This window comes from Centruroides vittatus, unplaced genomic scaffold (assembly GCF_030686945.1).
Source record: "Centruroides vittatus isolate TY-2023 unplaced genomic scaffold, ASM3068694v2 contig_2604, whole genome shotgun sequence".
In the NCBI taxonomy this organism is placed as follows: Eukaryota; Metazoa; Arthropoda; class Arachnida; order Scorpiones; family Buthidae; genus Centruroides; species Centruroides vittatus.
Genome location: NW_027121655.1, coordinates 301,078 through 321,975, shown reverse-complemented (window position 1 = coordinate 321,975; position 20,898 = coordinate 301,078). Strand labels below are relative to the sequence as shown.

Sequence of the window (20,898 nt, the reverse complement as noted above, 5' to 3'; positions counted from 1 at the left end):
TCCGTGCGGGTACATAACTGATAAGTTTAAAATTACAATAATTTAACGGCTGTTTATACCACTTTAACGGGTACTTAATAAGGTAGTTAAGGTATAAGATAGTAAATTAGTAAAGAAAAAAGCGAAAGAAGATAGGGGAAAAAAGCAACAGTTATCGTTATCAGAGAATGTGAGTAATATCCGTTTACGAATCATCGCCCTTATGTTATACTCAAAGGATTTCAAACTTTATAACCCACACGCGTATCCTAAAAAGAGATTCCTTTGTCCCGGCATTCAGTTCACCTGCTGTGAGAAAGGTACCGAAGAATACCAATGAAGAAACATGTACGGTCCAGTAGGTAAAGCAATATTCCCGAAGCACTGAGCGTACAGTCAAGCTTCGAGACTGTCCAACCATTAAGCTTTAACTGGTTCTTGAACGGTCGGGCTGACTGTGTTTGTGTTACTTGCCCCATAACCAGCGACCCATAGACTTCTGGACCACTGGTTCGCATTGCAGTAAATTTGACAGTCTCTGGTAATTTACAGTAGCCCGCTATAATATACACCTGGTTTATTCTTATATAATTAATAAAATTAAAACATTAAATCGCTCTTGCAGATATTAATCCGTATAGGATATTAAAAGTTGTTATAATATAATCCTTACTAGGAGCTTAATTCGCCTTATTAATAAAAGGAACAGTAGGATAGGTGATATAAGTCTAAGACGGGAAACAAGAATAATCCTGGAGTAACACACTACAACAGAAGCAATTAATGCCTGCCAAATAATAAGTATTGTAATTCTGGATCATTCGAGGTAATCTTAGCAGTGGAATAATCCCAACGGATAAATTGTTATCGATAGGAGAATAGAAGACGGGATGCAGATCTTTGTATAGAAAAGACAAAACTCCGTCAATAATACTCCTGATGGCAGGATACGCTCCAAATTCCCTCGATTAAAATCAACCGGGGATGCAGCAATACTTTCTCCTGCCAAGCACCTGTAACAAATCACGAGTGTATGTACCATCTCGCTAGCAATATCTTTGTCTCAGTTATTTGTCAACTACAGTTGCTCCCCAGATGGATGGTCTAATATCTGCTGTCCGTTGTCACACTCGGATGGTCAACAATCACACCCCTGCTGGTTCAACATCTCTGACCCATCGTTGGCACATTCTTCTAATCCATTATGTCTTGACACCCCCTACTTCCATTGCAATTTTTCCACTCGTATATGCAACTATCTACTCTCGGCTATTATAATTAGGCTTGGCAGGTGTTTTTCGTGAACAATGTCTGTGATAACGTCAAGCGACTTTTGACTGCAATTAGTGAAAAATGTATAGATACATCGTGCTGGCTAACAATTAAGTATAATTTAGCCCGTTCGTTACTTTCGACAGTGGCTTTATTGTCTTTCGTCCAATCGCATCACGCCCATCCAGTCCACGTGACCCGATATCCACCTGGATTCAGAATAACGTACGGGCATACATACCGCCGCAGCAATGATAATCGTAGGATAATTCCCTGATCCTTATCAGCCGTAGGAGGCTCAAGTAAGATTCTTTTAACAATACTATCTTGCCTTCCCTTTAACTAATCGTCATTTAAAACTGCATTTTCCCAACGTGCAGGCTAATTTATATATAATTAGCTTTTATTTAAGGAATTTTACGCATTACGCTTATAACTCCAATCGTCTAATTGCATTTCTTTCGATTCAAAATATTCTCTTATCCTTTATATAGTTTTTCTCCATTTTTTTTCTTTTTATATTTTTATTTTTGTTACATTTATAAATAAAAATTCTACTCTAAGTAGTTTTATTGTCGAAAACCGCCCACAGATGGCGTTCGTAAGCAAATGCAAAATACGTTTCATTTTTTAAATTTCGATTTAAATACATATATATATTTTTTAAAATTATTTTTATAATAAGCATTATATTATTTTATCTACCGATGGTATAATTAATAATACATATATTCTATTATAAATTAAACACCCGATGGTAAAATAATAAAAAACAAATTCCGAGAAACACTAGACAAAAATCCTACGAATGCACTCTAAATGATTGTTATTTAAAAAAATAAAAAAGAAAAAATTCCTTAGACGTTTTCAAATTTTGTGCACGTTCCACTAACAGAAAACGTCTATACAATCATTAATTTTTAGTGAAAAGTTGTATCCGATAATCCGTCTTCCCCGCTTTATAAATTTTGACGATTCGTCGGGGTGCATAACTTCGAGTTTCATATTTAAAATAAAACGATTTACATTGTTTTCCTCTTCTCTCTCTCTCTCTCTCTTTCTTTCTTACGAGTAGTAGCTTTGTTTTTCGCTATTTGGAGGACAATTTCGCTGGGAAAGTGGTAGATAAAGATCTTCGAGACAAAAAGGACAAAGTTGTCGACAAACGGCGAGTCTTATCGGGAAGATATACGATAGGCAAGCAACACAGGTACTCAATGTTTCCTATACAAATGACATATATTTGGTCTTGGAATTTGGAAAAAAGACACGGTCTGACCCAAAGTAATGATCCCCTTAAGATAGTTGGCACGATCGTATTTTAACAAGTGATCTATGCTGGTATTGTATGGCTCCTCTCCAAATTGGCCAACCTTTATGATTCTCTTCTTCTCAAACTTAGTTTTCTGAATATGAAGTGGCTGATACTGATTTTTATCACGGCGATCGATACAATATTCTTTATAATAATTATAAAAATATCAACAATATACTATCTTTTTTCCTTAAAGCATTAACCACATTCCACCTTTAGCGGCGTATTTTTTTTAACGTTTTAAAGATTGCCCGAAAGATAATGTAAAAGTTGATAAATAATTTATCCGCATTTACATCAGTAAACGGGGGTTTAAAAAAAAAGAAAAAGGGGGGAGGGATTTTTATATTTGTCTCCGTAAGAGATGCATTAATTAATAAGATAGATATTGCTTTCCGCCATGTTTAGTTTGCCTGTAGGCTGATTTGATACGATAACGAGTACATTAGAAACGTAAGTCTAACAGAAATGATCGTACAAAGATCTTATTAGAAAGGAAAAATATATGGTCGAAATATTTTTGTTCAATTCTCTAGCAGAGCTAATCGCATCGGCATAAGCAAAAATATATATAACTTGGCTTGGAATAAACAAATCAAAAACTATTTTTGCGAATGAAGTTTCGTAAAACGAAACTAATTAAACATCAGTTCGGCGTGTTTGTCAGGTAACAAAGGTAATTCTTACATCTTTTATCACTTTCTTGAACGGAAAATGCAAATTTAGTCGATAATGGGGAAGTAAAGGCGAGATGATTGCACTCGAAAAATAAAAAATAAAGAATAAAATCTCTCCAAATATTTATTTCAATTTTTGAGAAAATTATTTAAAAAAAAAAAATATAATAATAATAAATGAATGAATTTTATTTTATTTAAAACAAAATAAAGAAGAGCAAGATTTTTCTAGTTTTAAATGATGTAATAAATTTGAACGTGTTTACTTTAATGATGATAATGATAATAAATTTAATTAAATTTCTGGAATAGAAAGTTTGGTCTAGAAAATAATTACATTTAAAGGAATTTAAAATGGATTTTATGCTAGATATAGACAATTATAAAGCTTTGCCGGTATCGCATTTAAAATTAATCTGGAAGAGCGGCGAATCGGAAGTACACTCCTTTTATCAGACTCCTCCAGTAGCTCCTAAATCAGGAGAATTAGGATTTCCTTCTGGCCATCCCTCTGCCATGATCCGAAGTAAGAATTTTTGTGTTGTAGTTAAGCCTTCTCTTCTAATGTACCCATTTATCAGTCGTTGGCTTCTCTCTCTCTCTCTCTCTCTCTTGGACCATCCAGTACAAGGAATAGATACAGCTTGTCAGGTATTTTAGCAGGCGAAACAAAACTTTTATCTTTCCTCCCGCAAATGCGTATTATTTATTTACAGGATAAACAAGTCCTGCAAAAAGATATGTCTCTTGGCCCTTTATCATGCTGTTTTTATTTTAATTTCCACGCTGGATTTTTTTTTCTTTTTCTTTTTTTAAAGTAAGAATATTTAATCAAGCAGATCTAAGGATCGTGTCGGTAAGATATTTTTGATATTTGAAAGACGTTTATTGTTTAGACGGCAGTGGAGGAAAAACATAAATAAAAATAAAAAATAAATAAAAGTGCATATAATAAATGGTCAAAACGGTAACCGGTAGCTTTCAATTTAAGAAAGAAAGCGAAATTTTCATTCATTTCTGTGCAAACTATTATGAACTAAGACGGGGGAGGAGACAAGAGCATGTCTAACAATGAAGTGGGAGTATGAACCACAGTTTGAATATTAAGGACTTTAAATAGCAGCCAAGTGAGCTTGATCGTCTCTATCTTTTGACTTCCTAATATGGGGCTATTTTCCACCCACCATTTCTCGGATCGACCAGTAAGTATGCGATAATCATTGGGTACAATCCCCAATTCCGTCCCTCGTCTTGTTTGTTTGCTTTACTTAATGTAGTGTTGTTAGGTGTGCCCCGTTTCAGATTTCGGCACATAATTACGTTGGTCAGAGTTCACCGCGTGATGTCACGAATCACGCAATGTCATCTAATGGCACGCATTTTCGTGAGAGTCCAAAGCTGCTTCGAGATTAGGGGCTAATTTGGTCGCCGCTGGATTCCCCATCCAGTCTCCTTAACATCAAATTCCTGACTGGCGGAGATAACTTCATTCTCCTTCGTTAGTTTCATTTTTTCCTGTTTGTTTCGCTAAGGTGATTTGTAATACGGCTAGATTTTTCACTTAAGTTCGAATAAAGCGAATTATCCGGGACGGAACGCGTGCTGTTCCCAATTACGTCGAGTGATGGTCGCACGCTCCTTCTCTAAATTCTGTTTTGTTTCGTTTCCTGAATAACAATTCCTCCCGCAGGCGTAACTAATTGAAAAATCACGTGTTAGAAAAAAGAGCGAGAGAGAGAGAGAGAAAATCCGCCGAGTCGACAATAGAAATAATTGAAATTATTCGCGGCTTCTGGAAAATCCGACTTTTTCTTTATTTTTTTTATCTTTTTAATTACAGAAAGGCGAAGGCATGTGCAGGTATTTTGACAAAAACACCTTTTGAATATATACGTATAGAGGCTCGACACGCCCGACAGCTTAACAAACAACTTAGTTGCATAAAGTAAAGATTTTTAAGGCAGCTGATGGGATAAGTCAACAGTTCTTTAAATGCCCTTTCTTCTCCACCAAACAGTTTAAGCCTAAAAGGCCAACATTACCGAAAATGCAAAAAGAAGGTTTTCGGCGAATTTCTGCTACTTGTCAGCTTACATTGGCTCCCCAATGATATATGAGTGTATAGTTTCGCTTTTATTTGATCAGGTGACTACCTCGGCAAAGAGAAACCAGTCAAACAACAGACTGTTGTAGATGTTTCCCCATTTACTGTCAGACAGCCCACGGTTCGGTGGAAAGTACAACAACGTTGCAATCTTCTCTGTCAGTAATTTATAGTTACCACCAGTTAATTGCAAATGGACGCTGTTTCACCCAAGGTAATGGGTTTTAAAACTGTTTTTCAACTATGGAATTCAATAGAGAAACAAAAGAGGCCGTCTTATTACAGATCTATTGTCAAATAATACAACCATAGCCAAAAATGTCTTATTTATTGAACTTGTTCTTTTTTTTTACAATTATAGACTATCGTCTATTAACAATATTAACTACGGGTAATAGCTTGACTTTTTCCCATTTTTGTCTTCTTAATGATAATGGGTCTACCTACCAATTTCGCTTCTCTCTTTAAGTACCCTGGACCTGTTTTATCGATTTTTCTGATTAAAAAACCGACACGTTTTTAGAAATTCCACGAAAAAAAAATCAAATTCTATCGAAATTTATCCATTCCCTAACATTTTTGTTGCCATTTACGAGTGCTTACCATATTTTTAATGACCAATAACGTTGGCTTTTCGCTTACAGAAAACGACATATAACGGTTTTTTTTCTTTTGTCGTCGCTTTCAAATATTCTAGAATCTAGAATACATTTGATCTGGATTTAAATGCCACAAGAGAATTCCTCTGATTCATACGGGTTTTTCCTTAATTATACTATTTACCGGATGCTCTTTACGTGCTAATTTAAATAATAACTCTAACATCGATCGGTAATTTTACCAAGAAAATTAACCGGTGTTACTATAACTAGGGTGTAATTAATCATCCCCGGTTATATTAATCTATATTAAATAGTCGTATATAAAATATACAAATTTGCTAAACTATTAAGGAATTATTCATTGTAGATTAACGCTTTGCAATATCATCCGAGTAATTCACTCGATAACTACTAAAATATCGAAAATTAATAACGTAAAGAGTATTGTAGTAAGACTTTAGTATCAATCAATATTAGCGTGATGGGGAAAATACGTTTAAGTAGGGAAAGTGACTGTTAAAATTGCATTGCGTAAGTGATTATAGCTTCTCGTGATATACATAGAAACGTTATTAATATTTTAAGTGCGAGATACACGTCTTTTTTTGCTTCATTCATAGCGGGATTATGTGTTTATCGCCGTTGTATTGGCGTAAAATAAAATGCCAAATTAAATATTTAAAGGTTAAAAAATGGAATTTTAAAATCTCCAGACTTTATTAGATACCGATGGACTTGTTAGTACAGTTAATAAAGTAATTTTGGACGATGTTTATGAAGAATCTGGTGGATCGATGAGAAATTTTAAATTAGTTGGCATTCCTAGAATGTCAACTTAATCGTTATAAAAATTAACTAGGTCATAAATTTACTGTTTAGACATGGTTATCGCCAGCTGCACAATATCACATGATCAACACATTAATACGATCGTATGATCAATGAATGAACTTTCGGACGTTATAAAGATAAAGCGGTGCATCTCTCTCACTCGAAATGATCAAATTTTCACGTGTTAATTAATGCTTTTATAACTTTTATCAACGTTCCTACACTCGATAATTACCTTATGCAAAATTAAGTTGTTAAAACGATAAAGTCGTGCGAAAATATTTAGTTATTCCGTAGAATTAAACAGATTGTCTGCTGTTAAAACTTAATGCAAATTTTGCCCATTAAAATATTTAAAATAAAAGTTTGTAGAAGTTTTTTTTAAAGAAAAAAATCTCTGTAGCCAGACAATTTTTATTGTTTTTTGAGATCTCTTAATAAGCGGGATGCTTGACTGATGTCAATTTTTTTTATTCTGCACGTCAAACTTGTGATGCGTACCTGTCCTTGATTTATGCTAATGAACTTATAACTAATGAATATTTGCATTTAATCGATGGTTAAACGATTTAAAACAAAGTTTTATAGTAGACGAATAAAGAAAAATAAGAGTTTTTCTTATTGGTTGCTTCACCTGTTCAAATAAGCGGGTCAATGGTTCGTTCTGGGACACTTTGACAAATGAGCTGTCACACACCCCAAACGTTGACACATACTGCAGCTACAGAGTTTGTTCGGATTCCAGACATTCCAATCTTTTCTTTGTCAAAAAGGTGACGACGTATAACCTAGTACATAAATTTTCAATGTTTTGGAAACAAGAAGCGGAATCGAGAAACATATCATGAATTGAAAATGGATGCCGCGCACAGACAACCAGACGGGAGATGCTGATAACCTTATTAAATGCGAAATTCAAGAAGGGAACATAAAAGAGTGGAAGAAAAATTCGCCCGTTTGACACGGATGCACGAGTAAAAAAGAAAAAAAATAAATAAATGAATTGCTTGTTTTTGCACAAAACAACGTTAAGTCGGACACACATGTTGATACATTTAAATTATCTTGGCAATCAAAGTGACAGCAATCGTTTGACTCGTAAACTCATTTGGAACGGATACAAAAAAAGTTTCTCTTCGCTTATTACAGTGTCTACCCTCCTAAATGATTATCTCGAAAGGGATTAACAGCAAAATGGAAGGGACGGCATATCGACCTGATAGGACGTATAGTCTTTAGCTCACAGTGTTGGTTTTAATTGCCTTCGTCAACTGGGGATTATTGGGTAAGAAAAAGGAGATTTACAACGCAAATGTAATTTCCTGACTCCAATGGCTCCACTACTCTCCTATCAATAGAACGGGGTGGAGCTGATCGACTTTGCACGCAAACATATCTAAAGAGTCATCTAGATGACAGCCAAAGGTCTGAGAAGGAAACTGCGCCACTTTGTTTGACAATTTAAGTCCCGTTTCTCTTGCCTCGATTTTCCGATTGTTTCAATTAAACGCCATTTATTAATTACAACGGAATTAAATTCATCCTATCTTATTAACGAGTACGATTGAAAAGGATCGAGCTTAAATGAGAATTACTTTTTCTTTTTTTTCTTCCTTCCTTAACTCGACTAAAAAATTGCTAGGAGGGCACAAAACGGTGAAATTTATTCATCAAACTTTAGAAATTCCATCGTATTTTTTTGTCGTTGCTGCGGTCAGCAAAGATCGCTGGACTTAAGTCAATGTTTGATGTTAGGAAGTGGCTTCGACATCTGTCTTGAGCTTCGGTCTGCATTTCTTGCCACCTTATCAATACTAGCGATTGTAATTCCTCCAGCTGAAGCCAAAAGTCATTTGAAAGTGAAATTATACTCTATGTAGTTGTGCAGAGTAAGAATTACTTAGTAACTCACTTGGAGTAGAAATCATAAATTTCGAAGGTGAAAAAAAAGGCGAGAAGTCTTATTATTGCTTAAATATTTGATCAAACACTTTAAATAGCGAGAGAGAAAAATTTCCTTACTGCTTTAGAAGTCGCTTGTCTGATTCGATTTTCTCTGTATTACTTGAATATCAAATTCTCGAGACTCTTCCCTTTGTTGTTTCCATTTAAAAACTTATTCCGTCTCCCCATTGGCTGAATTTTTCCACAAAATTTACTTACATCCCTGATATAATTTCCTAATCAGCTAGAATTGTTAGTCTCAAAGGGAAATTATACTTGCAGAGAGAGAGACTAGGAGATATCGTAAGTGGAGTTGCGGAATATTAAATAGTTTTGCTATTTATAAGTCAAGACATTTCTATTTACTTGTGAATTAGAACATGGCGATAGATTTTGACTGCTCGAATCCTTTGAAAAACGAACAATTCCTACGCTACGAAATTTACTGCAACTAAATGTCTGGAGTGTTTACGCTAAAATAAATGCTTTCCTACTTTTCTCTCTATAGAAAAATGACGACTGTTTGTTGTTTTATGTGAGTCTATTTATCGATTTTGAAGAAAAATCGAAAAATACGTCATTTTAAACTTGTTGAAATCTAACATGTATGAGACAGTGGCCATTTTTCACCAACATGCTTATGGCGCGTAACTTTTACCACTAATTTTATAGCAATGGCAACGTTTTCGAATAACAATTCTTTATAAAAATTGATATTTTCTACAGCTAAATAACTCGTATACCATGTATTATACATAGTTTTTTGGCTACAAAATCTAATATTTTATATGAAATATTTAGACAGAAACTACAGATATTGTATGGTAAGTTTGATAGATTGCTATCATTTTCTTCACATATATATATATATATATATAAATTCAATTAACTATTTAATATCGTAAATAAAATTGAATTATTTTTAGATAAGTCTTTTTTTATGTTTCTAGAATAAATAATAAATTTAAAAATACGAATTTAGTAAAAAATTGTACGGTGTTTTGCGCTTTACAAATACTAGTAACAATAATACTTAATATTAAAATATTAATTAAAAATTTAATTATTTTGTAGTAATTTAGTCAAATAATATAAAGTATTATTGTTATAAAGCATATTTCTTTAAAAAAAATCGAGTTAAATAGGTTAGATTTTAGTTAAAACACCGCAATATTTAAGTGAAATTTTCATATTTACTAGATTTTTCTCACCTGGAATGTACAGAAAAACGAATATTTTACCTAAAATATAAGGCGAGAAGCTAAATTTGTCAAGCTATAAGTTACCATTACGGACATTGTATATCGCCGGCCATAAACTGGATTAACTGTTTAGTTCCATATTCGGTATAACAATGAATCATTGGCGCGCAACTGTTACAAAAGGGGTAAACAGGATTAACTATTCGATAACCCTTATAAAGTGGATTCATAGGTGGAATGCAAATGGGATCCGTAGAGAGTGTATACAGGGCGTTTGTTTATGATTAGCTCAGAATGTTCCTCCATAATGATACAGAATCACACGCTACGTAATTCTGTCTCCATTGTAGTGTAGAACAGAATGAATTTGTTATTCGATTATCTTCTTGTTGTACACTAGAAGTTTCCAGCCTCCAGAAAGTAGATTAATGTCTGGCATTGGAAAATTTCTGGAAATTTAGCACGGATACGGATAATTTCCAAGCGTTAGAAGTGAGGAAAGGAGGGGGGAAAAAACAGATAGTCGCAGCAGCCTTGTGTTACGGATAAGGAATGAAAATCGGATTACTGTATGATTTGTGTAACAAGAGAATTGAATTAGTTATGAGACGGGATATAATGACAATCGAATATAACCGAAACTGATTTAGATATTTAATATTAAGGTAGATGGAAGGTCAAAATATAAGTTACAAATAGCTCATAAATGCTACAAAATTGAAATTAAAAATCTATTGATCTCTACAGGATCAAACGCTTCGTTGAATTCTAAGAAAATCTAATTATTTTGTCTTCTTATAAATAACTGGCGTACAATTAGTGAGAGCAGATGAACTAGCTCCTTCTATGCTTCACGTACGAACCAATTACATAAATTCTACCAAGAACGATAGCAGGAAAAATTGTATAATAAAAAATACCAGGAGCATCGATTAATTTTATCTGGTTACTAAACTAAAGAGATAATTTATTATGTATTTTTTTTTTTAAGTTTAAAATATGCTGATTAAATTTTTCCGTGCATTTCCGAGCGAATTTTAAACTCGTAAATCGAAGCGAATATAGGAAATTCTCCGTGATATAAATATAGTTATAAGAGTTTATTCTAAGAAAAAAATAAGTGTAGGTAAATTTTATAATGTAAATGCTTATTTTATCTAATTTTTTCCTTTGTAAGATGCTTAAAAATGTGACGAGGATCCGATAGATGCGGATAATTTATCCTCGGTTAAATGAGGTATAAAAATCGATGGAATATAACTGGATGAGAATAATATAGATACGAATTTTGATTAAAAAATGTATTTATTTACGCTTATATTTATATTAGTTACGTAGATTCTTATAGGCCTTAATATTTACACTGTTTATAAATTTAATTATTTAGAGAGAGAGATTTCGAGTATATATTTAAAATTAAATGGAAAATTTCTCATATATTTTACTTTAAAATACGTTTTAAAGATGAAAACGGAGAGTTTGTTAGGAGGAAAAAACGCATTTTAATTTAGTTATTTAACTTAATTTTGATATATAGAGTTACGTGTAAGTATAATAAAGAAGTTAAAAGCTGTTGCGTGTTACGGCGGTCGAAAAGCCTGGAATACTTTAAATGAAAATGGATTAAACGATACTCCTTTAACGATAATTAATTATCGCATTGGATAGTCGAATCGAAAGTATTTTAGTCGGTCGAACGTCGAATTATTTGGAATAAATAGATTAAAATGGGCTAATCTGTTAGGGTAGAACGAATACGGAAGGATTAGAATCCGCCAGAGAAAAGTGGATTGGATATTGATGAAGTGCAAATCTAAAGAGAGATTTAAAAGGGGGGTGGGGAGAATGCCGATAATGAATTAGCTATTTGGAGCTCGATTGGACACCGGAACAAATTGTTTGCATATTCGAACGTAGAAAGTCTAACTATTTACAAAATCGAATTAGCCGTAGAGATGGAGGGGACGAAGGAAAATCTTCAGCTCTTTATTGTTTTCCCGTTGTAGAGTAGTGTCTGGTTCTTTTAAATGTTAAGAAATAACGGTACCAAATCAAATATTTGACTTTGTTAAATGAAAAGAATTCTTTGTAAAATAATTAATTTAATCAGATTGATACAAAAGGAGTTACTCGAAAATAAAAATTGGGATTCCGAATTGATGCGGAGACTGACAATGGCTGAAGAAAACTTGACAGAAACTATTATCTGGATATGACAAAAAGAAAAAAAAGTGGTAGCAGTAGGAGTTTTGTATAGGGAAAAATTTGGAATGGTCTTCGCTCTCGGGGACATTTTTCTGCTGTGTCTAAAATTGACGTCATTCTAAACTGAAAGATATTGAATTGACTCAATCTGTTCGGAAGACGATTGTTTCTAGTCGAAGCAACTCGTAAGAGAATTGTCAGTCGGTGGCAATTGTCAAAATTCTCTCGTGTCGTACTGGAAATTTACCTAAGAAGGCGCCAAGATTAGTGTCAGTCCAACATCTGGCGCCTTTATTAAGTGAATGATCCGTCGAGCGTTCGTCGACAGAAGTTATATCGATACACAGCTTTCGTTGGCGCGTCTTCATCCACCTTCTGCACTCGTGCAACACAGGACAAGCAAAATTAAAGCTTGTTACTTCGGTTAGGAGCTTCCGTCTAGTGCAATAAGCCTTATTCGGACCGGATAATTATTATTAAATTGGGAATTTCATCCGCTCCGATTGGCCCGGAAGAGATTTAATACCGCATTTTTGGATGCCAGAAAGGAGGATGATCTGGAGGAAAAGATGCGCTGGAAGAGTGACGTCATTAGGGGAGCATCTTTGCAAATGAATATTAATTATGCGCAGTATATTCGGGTAATGGAGAAAGTAAGCGGGAAATAAATCTCGATAGAGAGATTAGATGTTTAAAAAGCGGCAAAGGAGAGGAAAGAAAAAAAAATGGCGATGAAATACTATCTATCCATAAAGGAGGTTTTTTTATTGCATCTCTTAATCCGGCAGGCGAATGTGGATTTAGTGCCAAATTTATATTCGGTGCTGGAAAATGGAAGAGTACGCTAAATAAATGAAAGCCGTGAGATATATTGCTGACGGTTTGTGGGTAGAAAATTTCGTACCGAATGAAATTTTTATTGTGACGTATGCCCTATAATGATGCGAGCGGCTGCTGGGACAATGAGTAATTTACACAAGAGGCTCGTTGCACGTTATTAAACTTGTCAGCAAATTTATACTAGTTACAAATTTCGAATTACGTCTCTCGTTTTCCCTTTGTTTCTCCAATTAAATTGTCTCGCTTCAATTTCCTTTCCCTAACGTTACACTTTCGAGTCGGTCCTGACTCCTGACTCGTCTTTTTTCCTTCTTCTTCTTCTTAACTTCTATCGTCTCTTTGTTTAAAGGAATGTTATCCTCCACCCGTTTACAAGCCAAAATGCAAATTTTAAGACGACAAAATTCCTGGAAGTCGGCAACTTTTTCTATATAATAAGCAAGTTGTAATATATTTTATTTATTTATTTTTTTTTTTTTGGAGGGAGGAGTTCTGTACATAAATCGTTGGAAGACGTTATCGAGAATAGCCAGCTTCTGGCAATTGTTGTTTTGCCAATACTTGGGACTATTGTGTGGGCAAATAGACACTTCTATCGGTTACTGTTGACAGTAGCCTTTATCGGATCATGGTCTGGATAGAGAGGACGAAAGATTATCGAAGCCAAGAAATTTACTTAGAAAGATAACCGGGATTAACACCCCGTCGTTAGAAAAAAATGGCGATTGACAATTTGGAAATCGGTCTCACATATCACTTCTTAGTACGATAACTGTTACCGAACCGATCGATACAGCGTTTACAGGTTGATAGGCAATCGATAAATCTACTTGATACCGTGTTAGAAGCCGGTAATTTCGTTGGCCACCGATCCTTATCTGTCCTAAATCATAACTTGAATAATTTATAAATTGCGAATTAGTCGACGATCTGACCGAAGAGATTAGAAATTCGATTCCGATTGTCTTTCTTTATGTTTAAAAAAAAAGTGTATTATGTAACTTTCTACTATACAACCGCTAGATGATATCTCTTATACCGTCCATTGTCGCTTCAAAGGAACACGAAATTATATTACTGAGGTGCCGATGTAGATAATAGAATTCTGCTTAGTTTTACAATAACTAAAATGAACTCATCAATTAGAGGAGGAGAATATGAGTCTTTTACATGTTAATCTCTATTATAAACAGTGGTCGATCGTCGATTCACGTTTCGAGTCACTACTTCCCAAAAATTCCTATCCACAATAGTTAACTCTGCCTATTCTTTGGTTGGGGAATGTTAAGTTAATTCTACCTCCCGGTGTATAGAATAGCCCACATTCAATCGGATTAATCGTTCGAATGCCGTTTTGATCAGCACGGACGAACGGATCGAACTGTTAGATGATCACATAGCCAAAACTCTGTATCGATCGCTCTTCGAGATGGCTGCAAAACTTGACTTCACCGCATTCGCTCGGATATAAAAATAATATTATGATAAAATTTATAATGCCACACAGAAGTTTAATTTTGAAAATTTCTTTTTTTTTTAAAAAAAAGAAGAAGAAGAACAGCGGAATTCTAACGAATTGATGATACGCGCCAGTCGATTTTATCCATAAAATTCAGCTTCGGATGCATGATAATGAAAGAATTATGATCGATCGAATGGTCTAGTAGCAGACTATAGTGAATGAAGTATTAGTAAAGAAAAGTCTTGTGAGAATAACGTAATTCAATTGAATGTCTTAGTGGAACTAAGTGTCTGGTGGTGTGTGTCTCTTTGATAAGCATTGGTTGGGTTCCAATCTGGTCCGAGCTGTCAATAGGGCTGCCAGCATTGTTGGACCTGCAGAGATGATTGTGTTTAGAAACACCAAGACGAGATCTGCTAACTTCGTTGAGAGACTGCAACTAGCTTAGCAGCTCCGGATCCCGGGTTCCCGTCGTTTACCTTGTCAACGTACTTTGTTGACAATTTGGATGGCTCGTTAGTGATAATTAGAACTAACTTTCGTCCATGTGGATGAGAACAGTAATGAACCATGATTGGATGAACTATGAGGATTCTATTGTGCATCGATATGTATTCTTGGTAATAAATGGATTGAGCTAATGTATCGGATTTGGGTTATTCCCCACTTTCACCATTTCGCAATTCAATTTGAATACTTAAAATTCAAAATTTCAGTTTTAAAATTAAACACACGCCTCTTTTAAATTATAATTTACATTTTATGTATGAATAATTTTACCAAATAATATTTAGTTATGAATATATAAATATATAGAAGCATCCAATTTTAATTTTTAAAGTGATAATAATAATAATAATAATAATATTTCTTTATAATTTCAGCCAAGCGTATAAACAGAAAGCCTAAACAAGACTGCATTTGTTTACAGAAATTGTTTTTGAAGAGAAAGAGAGAGGGGGGAGAGGAGGGAAAATAGTAGTTTCTCTTGAAAATTGCATTTCTTTATTTATTTGCCGCTATGCGTTTTGTTTCCATGCTTCGGATAATGAAATTTGGCCCCTAAGAGTAGAACCTTCAATGCATTATGCATCGACAAGTCTACTCTTAAAGGCAAAATTTCATTGAAATCGTTCTGACGACTCGGGGCTCGTACAATGATCATAAAAGAAGAATTATAGACGGAATGACGATAATCATTGGCACATAAAAAAAAGAAGAGAATCGTGTATCAAATGATTAATATTAAAAGGTATTGTTGAGTTAGTAATTTATTAAACTAAATGATAAAAACCGCAATCGATATAAGCATTTACGAAGATCATCTGGCTCATAAATGATGAAAGTTAAATATGGCAATTAGGGATGCAAGAATATTGTGATTAAGTCACGAATTAAATTGGTTTTAAATTTTTTAAATGCAATCAAACTTATCTAATGGCAAATGTCTCGGATAACGTTTTTAAAAGGCAATTAAATGATTTTTCGAATTTACGAAACTCTTACTAGAAGAAAATTTCCCTAAAAGGAGAAGAATTACAATAGAGATTGTCTGCCTCGGAATCAAATGGCATAAAAAGGAGATTGTTTTTATTTCCCATAAGAGTTTTGCCGGCGGAAATAGCTACATCCATCGACTTAAGAAAGCCTCATGTTTTATTCAGAGACTAAGAGAGTGAACATAGTCCAACAACACTAACAAATGAATTTTCTCGTCAGCATAGGGCCCATAACATTTCCATTTCATGATAAACACGTTTAGCTTGTATGCCCGATAGAGAGAAAAAGAAATCTATCAGCCGAATTTAACGGCTCCACCTTTGCCCTTTCCTTATTCGCTCCGACGAGGAGCCTCCATCTTTCCCGATAATTAGCTCGAGAAAAAGGACCCAGAATACTATTTTCGCGTGATTAAAAATTTTAAAAAAAAATTGCATGATTTTAATACGAATTATTTCGCATGGAACCACGGGTTTAACTCGTACGAATTTGAAAATAACACTACGAGTTACCGACTTATTTTACATTCAAGCTGTTTTCGAAATCGAACACGGAGTAACCTATTCGTTTTTTGAAGGAGGAAATTTTATCTAAAGCAAAAAATCGAAGATGGTAAAAAAGAGATGCGCTATTGGAGTTACTATAGCGTTAATAGAAGGGACAGTGCAACATTTGGTGTGTATCGTCTTCACAAACGAGGAAATATCTGGTAAAACACGGGAAGTGAAGCAGGAGATAGTGTTGAAGGAAGGAACAGTTGAATGTCATAAATCACAGCCAGGTTTAGCTCGTAAGAATAGCACCTTTGGGAAAAACCGTTCCTTTTCAACTATCGTTGCATTTATGTTAGTTATTGTAATGTTTCCGACTTGTTTTGGTTTCTGTAAATCCTTATAAGCACAAGTAATAAGGAGCAGTCTATTTTTAATTCATACCAAAGCTGTGACAAACCAATAAGCTGGAAGTTCCTTTTTTTTTTCTTTTTTTTTTTACACAAAGGAGTACGTCGGAAGCACCCATTTTAAAAATAGAGCATTATCCGAACAAAAAACACAGCAAATAAAGGAATAATAGAAACAAAAGAGGCATTTCCAATAATCAAAATGAGAACAACCATTTCAATCGCCTTCTGTTGTCGAAACAATGCAGCTCTGGATACACCTGCTCTTGTATCTGTTGCTATGGTTACCAGACACCCGCTTTCTTTTTATAGTGTTTGTCGAATTTGCTTTCTCCTATGAATGATAATCAGTTCATTAGACCAGAATCTTTCAGGAATAATAACTCAATCTACTCTGCTACGTGTCTAGTATCCAACTTATTCAGGGCCTTATATAAACAAGGCTAATTATCCAAATTAGGTTTGGAGCTGGTCTCGGAATTTACAGAATTTATCGGTGAAAAGGCCTTACGTGTCCAGACATCAAGTCTGGTTCCAAGGATATCTGGCCCCACGAGGGACGGGGAAAAGAGACGGATGCTTCAAATCTTTGGTGACAGGGACCACCCGTCGTTGGGTCAGCGTTGTCATGACGACCGAAGGGGATACTCGATTTGAGGGCAGTGAGGTGGCATTAAGGATGGTGATTTAATTGGGTGCATTCCTCGATCTAACAGCTGACGATTGGCCCTTTCTTTAGTCCTACTCTTTCGAATTTTTAAATTCGTCTGCTGGAGGAAGAAAATTTCGATCTAAAATTATTTATTGACTTTTACACCGTAAAATCTTGTAGTGTTTAGTAAATAAATGGATAAAATACTCACTCGGCGCCGTAACTAGTGACCTTTAACTGAGGGTTTCCTGCTGACTAAAAACAGAACATGCACTGTTTGAGTGCGAAGAATAGAAGGGCGCCAATTACTGCCCACTACATCACGGACGGTGACATGATGACAACATGGGTGTCGTGTTGCTGCAGAGAGGCCGTTCTGTACATAATCGCTCATTAAAACATTTCAATTGTGGGCCCGACAAAGATTAATGAGTACATCGTCTTAACAAAGCCCAGTTCTTTAAGCCAAATGATATTTATAATAGCAAATTAAACATAAATTCTCCAAATAATGCGTTTAGTGGCCCGTCTCCTCCCCCTTGCTATCGTTGCACGTCCGATTCGAGCGAACTTTATTCTCGTAAAGCCCGTAGTAATTTAAATACGCGGCTTGTCATCGGTAATTTTAGTGGTAAGTGATCGTTAAAACTTTTTCGAAAAACTCAACAGTTGTCAAGGAGGCTCGTTAGAAACATTTGACGCAACATAAAGCAGGACCGCAACCGATATGAATGCCTACATAAAATTAACACAACAAGCCGAAAATGCTTATATTGATGTTAATGCGGCCACAACTTTTCCCAAGATATGCAAGTCCCGTATTGTCGCTTTCGACGATACAATCGATGTTATTAAACTTTATGGACCATAAAACTTAAGTCTCATATCGTCATGAATCCAGACGACTGGACGAAACTTTCAAGTGATAGTTAGAAACTAACGGAGAATATAATTTGTGTATAAACTCGATACGAGCGAAGAATTTCGATAACTCTTTTGCATTCATTACATAGAAAAGGGTAAATTTAAACATACAATTAGCTGCATGACTTCTTAAGCCAACAACAAAGTTAACAGTTGCAGTTTAATCGATTATCATTATCTCATTGTGAACGTGTTAATCCCGTTCAATCGATGTCATTACCGAAACATCAAATTAACTCTATCGAATTGCCAACCCACTTTTCGACTTTAACAAAATCATACATATCTAGTTATTAACATGAATAAATATACAAACTCAATTAAAACAAGACGACTGTTTAAATATAGGAGAAGTGGCATTGTTAATGGAGGAGGTATATTTAATCACAGTTAACACTTCACTCGGAAACTCCTCATCATCGTCGACGTCGCAGCTCTCAGGCCCCCTCATTGATTGCCAGTCCAGGTTTAGTCACATGGTTGAGTCACTGATCAGCTACACCATGTGCTCATGATAGCAGTTCAATGTCTATGATGTTGCACGGTGTGTGCAAGAAGTGTTGTCCCGCGAGATATCACCTAATTTCGCAAAACCCAACCCAAAGAATGGACGGTGCCATTGTCGTCGCTGCAGATTAACGTCTTAGCTTCGATTCTCATTAAGTTAAGAAGACTGTCTTGTTGCTTGATAAACTACGTCTTCTATTCCAATCTGCTTTTCTGACGTAATCGTTTATTTCCTTTGAGAAATGGTTAAGAGATTACCGCAGCTAAATATAGAGTTCACGCATGATGGCTTAGAGACGATTTAGGTGACAAATAAGGGCTCCCAATCCAATCCTCATCTTTGCATTTTTATCAATCGATACGTTCGAAAAAACACACAAGAAACATCGCATAAACATAAATACTTGCCCGTTCTATCCGTATAAATAGACGGCAATTTACCTGTTCTCTGCCATTACGTCGAGATGGAGAGCGCTTAATTCCCAACGGGGTTCTTCCTCTCCCCCGAGTTAGGTTTTTCATGCGCGCCAGCTCGTCTTCCCATTTTTTTAAACCCCCTTTTTTACCATTTTCTCAAACTAGTAAAATTAGTCACACTTACTTATGCACATAATTAGGGCATCCTCCAAATTACGCACCAACGGTATAGCACCATCTGGTGAGGTAGCGACGAACTACAACTTCTTCACCCCTCCAAAAAAACCTGAAAAATTCTACATAATATAAACTCCGGTTAACGTTTTTTTACCTGCAGAAAACTATATTTAAAACTGTATTTTTTCTAGTAGAAAAACAGAGAAGGTACTAAAAAGATTGTTCAATTTACGGTGTTGATTGTTAAAAAATTTATTTTTATTTTTGTTGCCATTAATATTTTATACCCGCAACACAAAACATAGAATCAATCCGGATGGGTAAATAATATTGGTAAATGTTAAAAATGATTTAAGGAGCGCGTGTGTACTTAGGTATAGCGTAGTAGAAGAACGGAAGAAGGTCCTGCAACGGCACAACTGACGTCAAGGATACGTTTCCTGATCTCCAGACATTTAAATTATACATTAGGACGGAACTATTTTTGGTCTTTCTTCCCCGTAGATGAATATAAAATTATCTCATCCATCACAATACTTTCTTGCATGTCCCTTATAAACAAGAGAAGTGTATCGAGCTTACTTACTTTTTTCTTTTTTTTATGAATATTTGGAATCATTGCCCCACTTTTATACCGTTAATGCCTGGAATACATCAGGATTATTATTTAAAAGATGAATAAATTGCCGTAGAAGAAGAAGAAAAAGAAGTTTTTCCTCTTCGAAGATAATGCCACTAGACTATTTTGAAAGTAATGAAAGTAACAAGCTTTTCAATAAAATTCGGCTCTGTTTTTGAAATTATCATTAGTAATGGATTTGTTCTAACAATGGTCGAAAGTTTCTTTAAGAACTTTCTCTTTTACTGTGTTTAATTCTTAGATAAACTTTTAAGATTTCGAAGTTAGAAGGAAGGTTTTCAAATGTAAAATTCCGCTCTTTTGTTGGTATCGGAGCAGTAAGGTACATTATCAGGATTAGCTTGGTCAGGGATATGGTAAATAAGCTAAGTATCTAGGAAATGGCTTTTATATTAATTACTCGCTTTTTCCCGTCTGTAGTACGACCCTGCAACTGGGGATAGGGACAGGGCGTGATAAATGATATAACGGGAATTCCGTAGCAGCCCAGTCTACTATCATTATCAGCCGGAGTTAAATTAAAATGTTTTTTTTTTTTTAACTTTCCTCCCTCCCTCTCTTTAACTCAGTTAAATCTTGTTCGATTCGAATACTTTTGTTGTAGTTTGTTTAATTTTTTTCCTTTTTTTTAAAAAAAAGAGGCGAAGAACGTTGGGGAACGACCTTGAATGGTTGTACTGATGACTCATTGACACTGGGTAAATTTTTGCTAATATATTGATTGTTTAATTATCAGAAAACATATAC

At 34.9% G+C, this 20,898-nt stretch overlaps 1 protein-coding gene across 3 annotated transcripts in view; it reads left to right on the top strand.

The window, feature by feature from the left end:
• The first annotated feature begins 1,484 nt into the window (after positions 1 to 1,484).
• Positions 1,485 to 20,898, top strand: part of LOC136971569 (ephrin type-A receptor 4-A-like) — an 86,450-nt gene continuing 67,036 nt past the window's right edge. For 2 of the 3 annotated variants that reach the window (XM_067266035.1, XM_067266034.1), the window contains exon 1: positions 1,485 to 1,553. The gene's annotated coding sequence lies outside the window, so the exon portion shown is untranslated. The remainder of the gene's footprint in view (positions 1,554 to 20,898) is intronic. The other variant, XM_067266033.1, reaches the window with a different exon arrangement.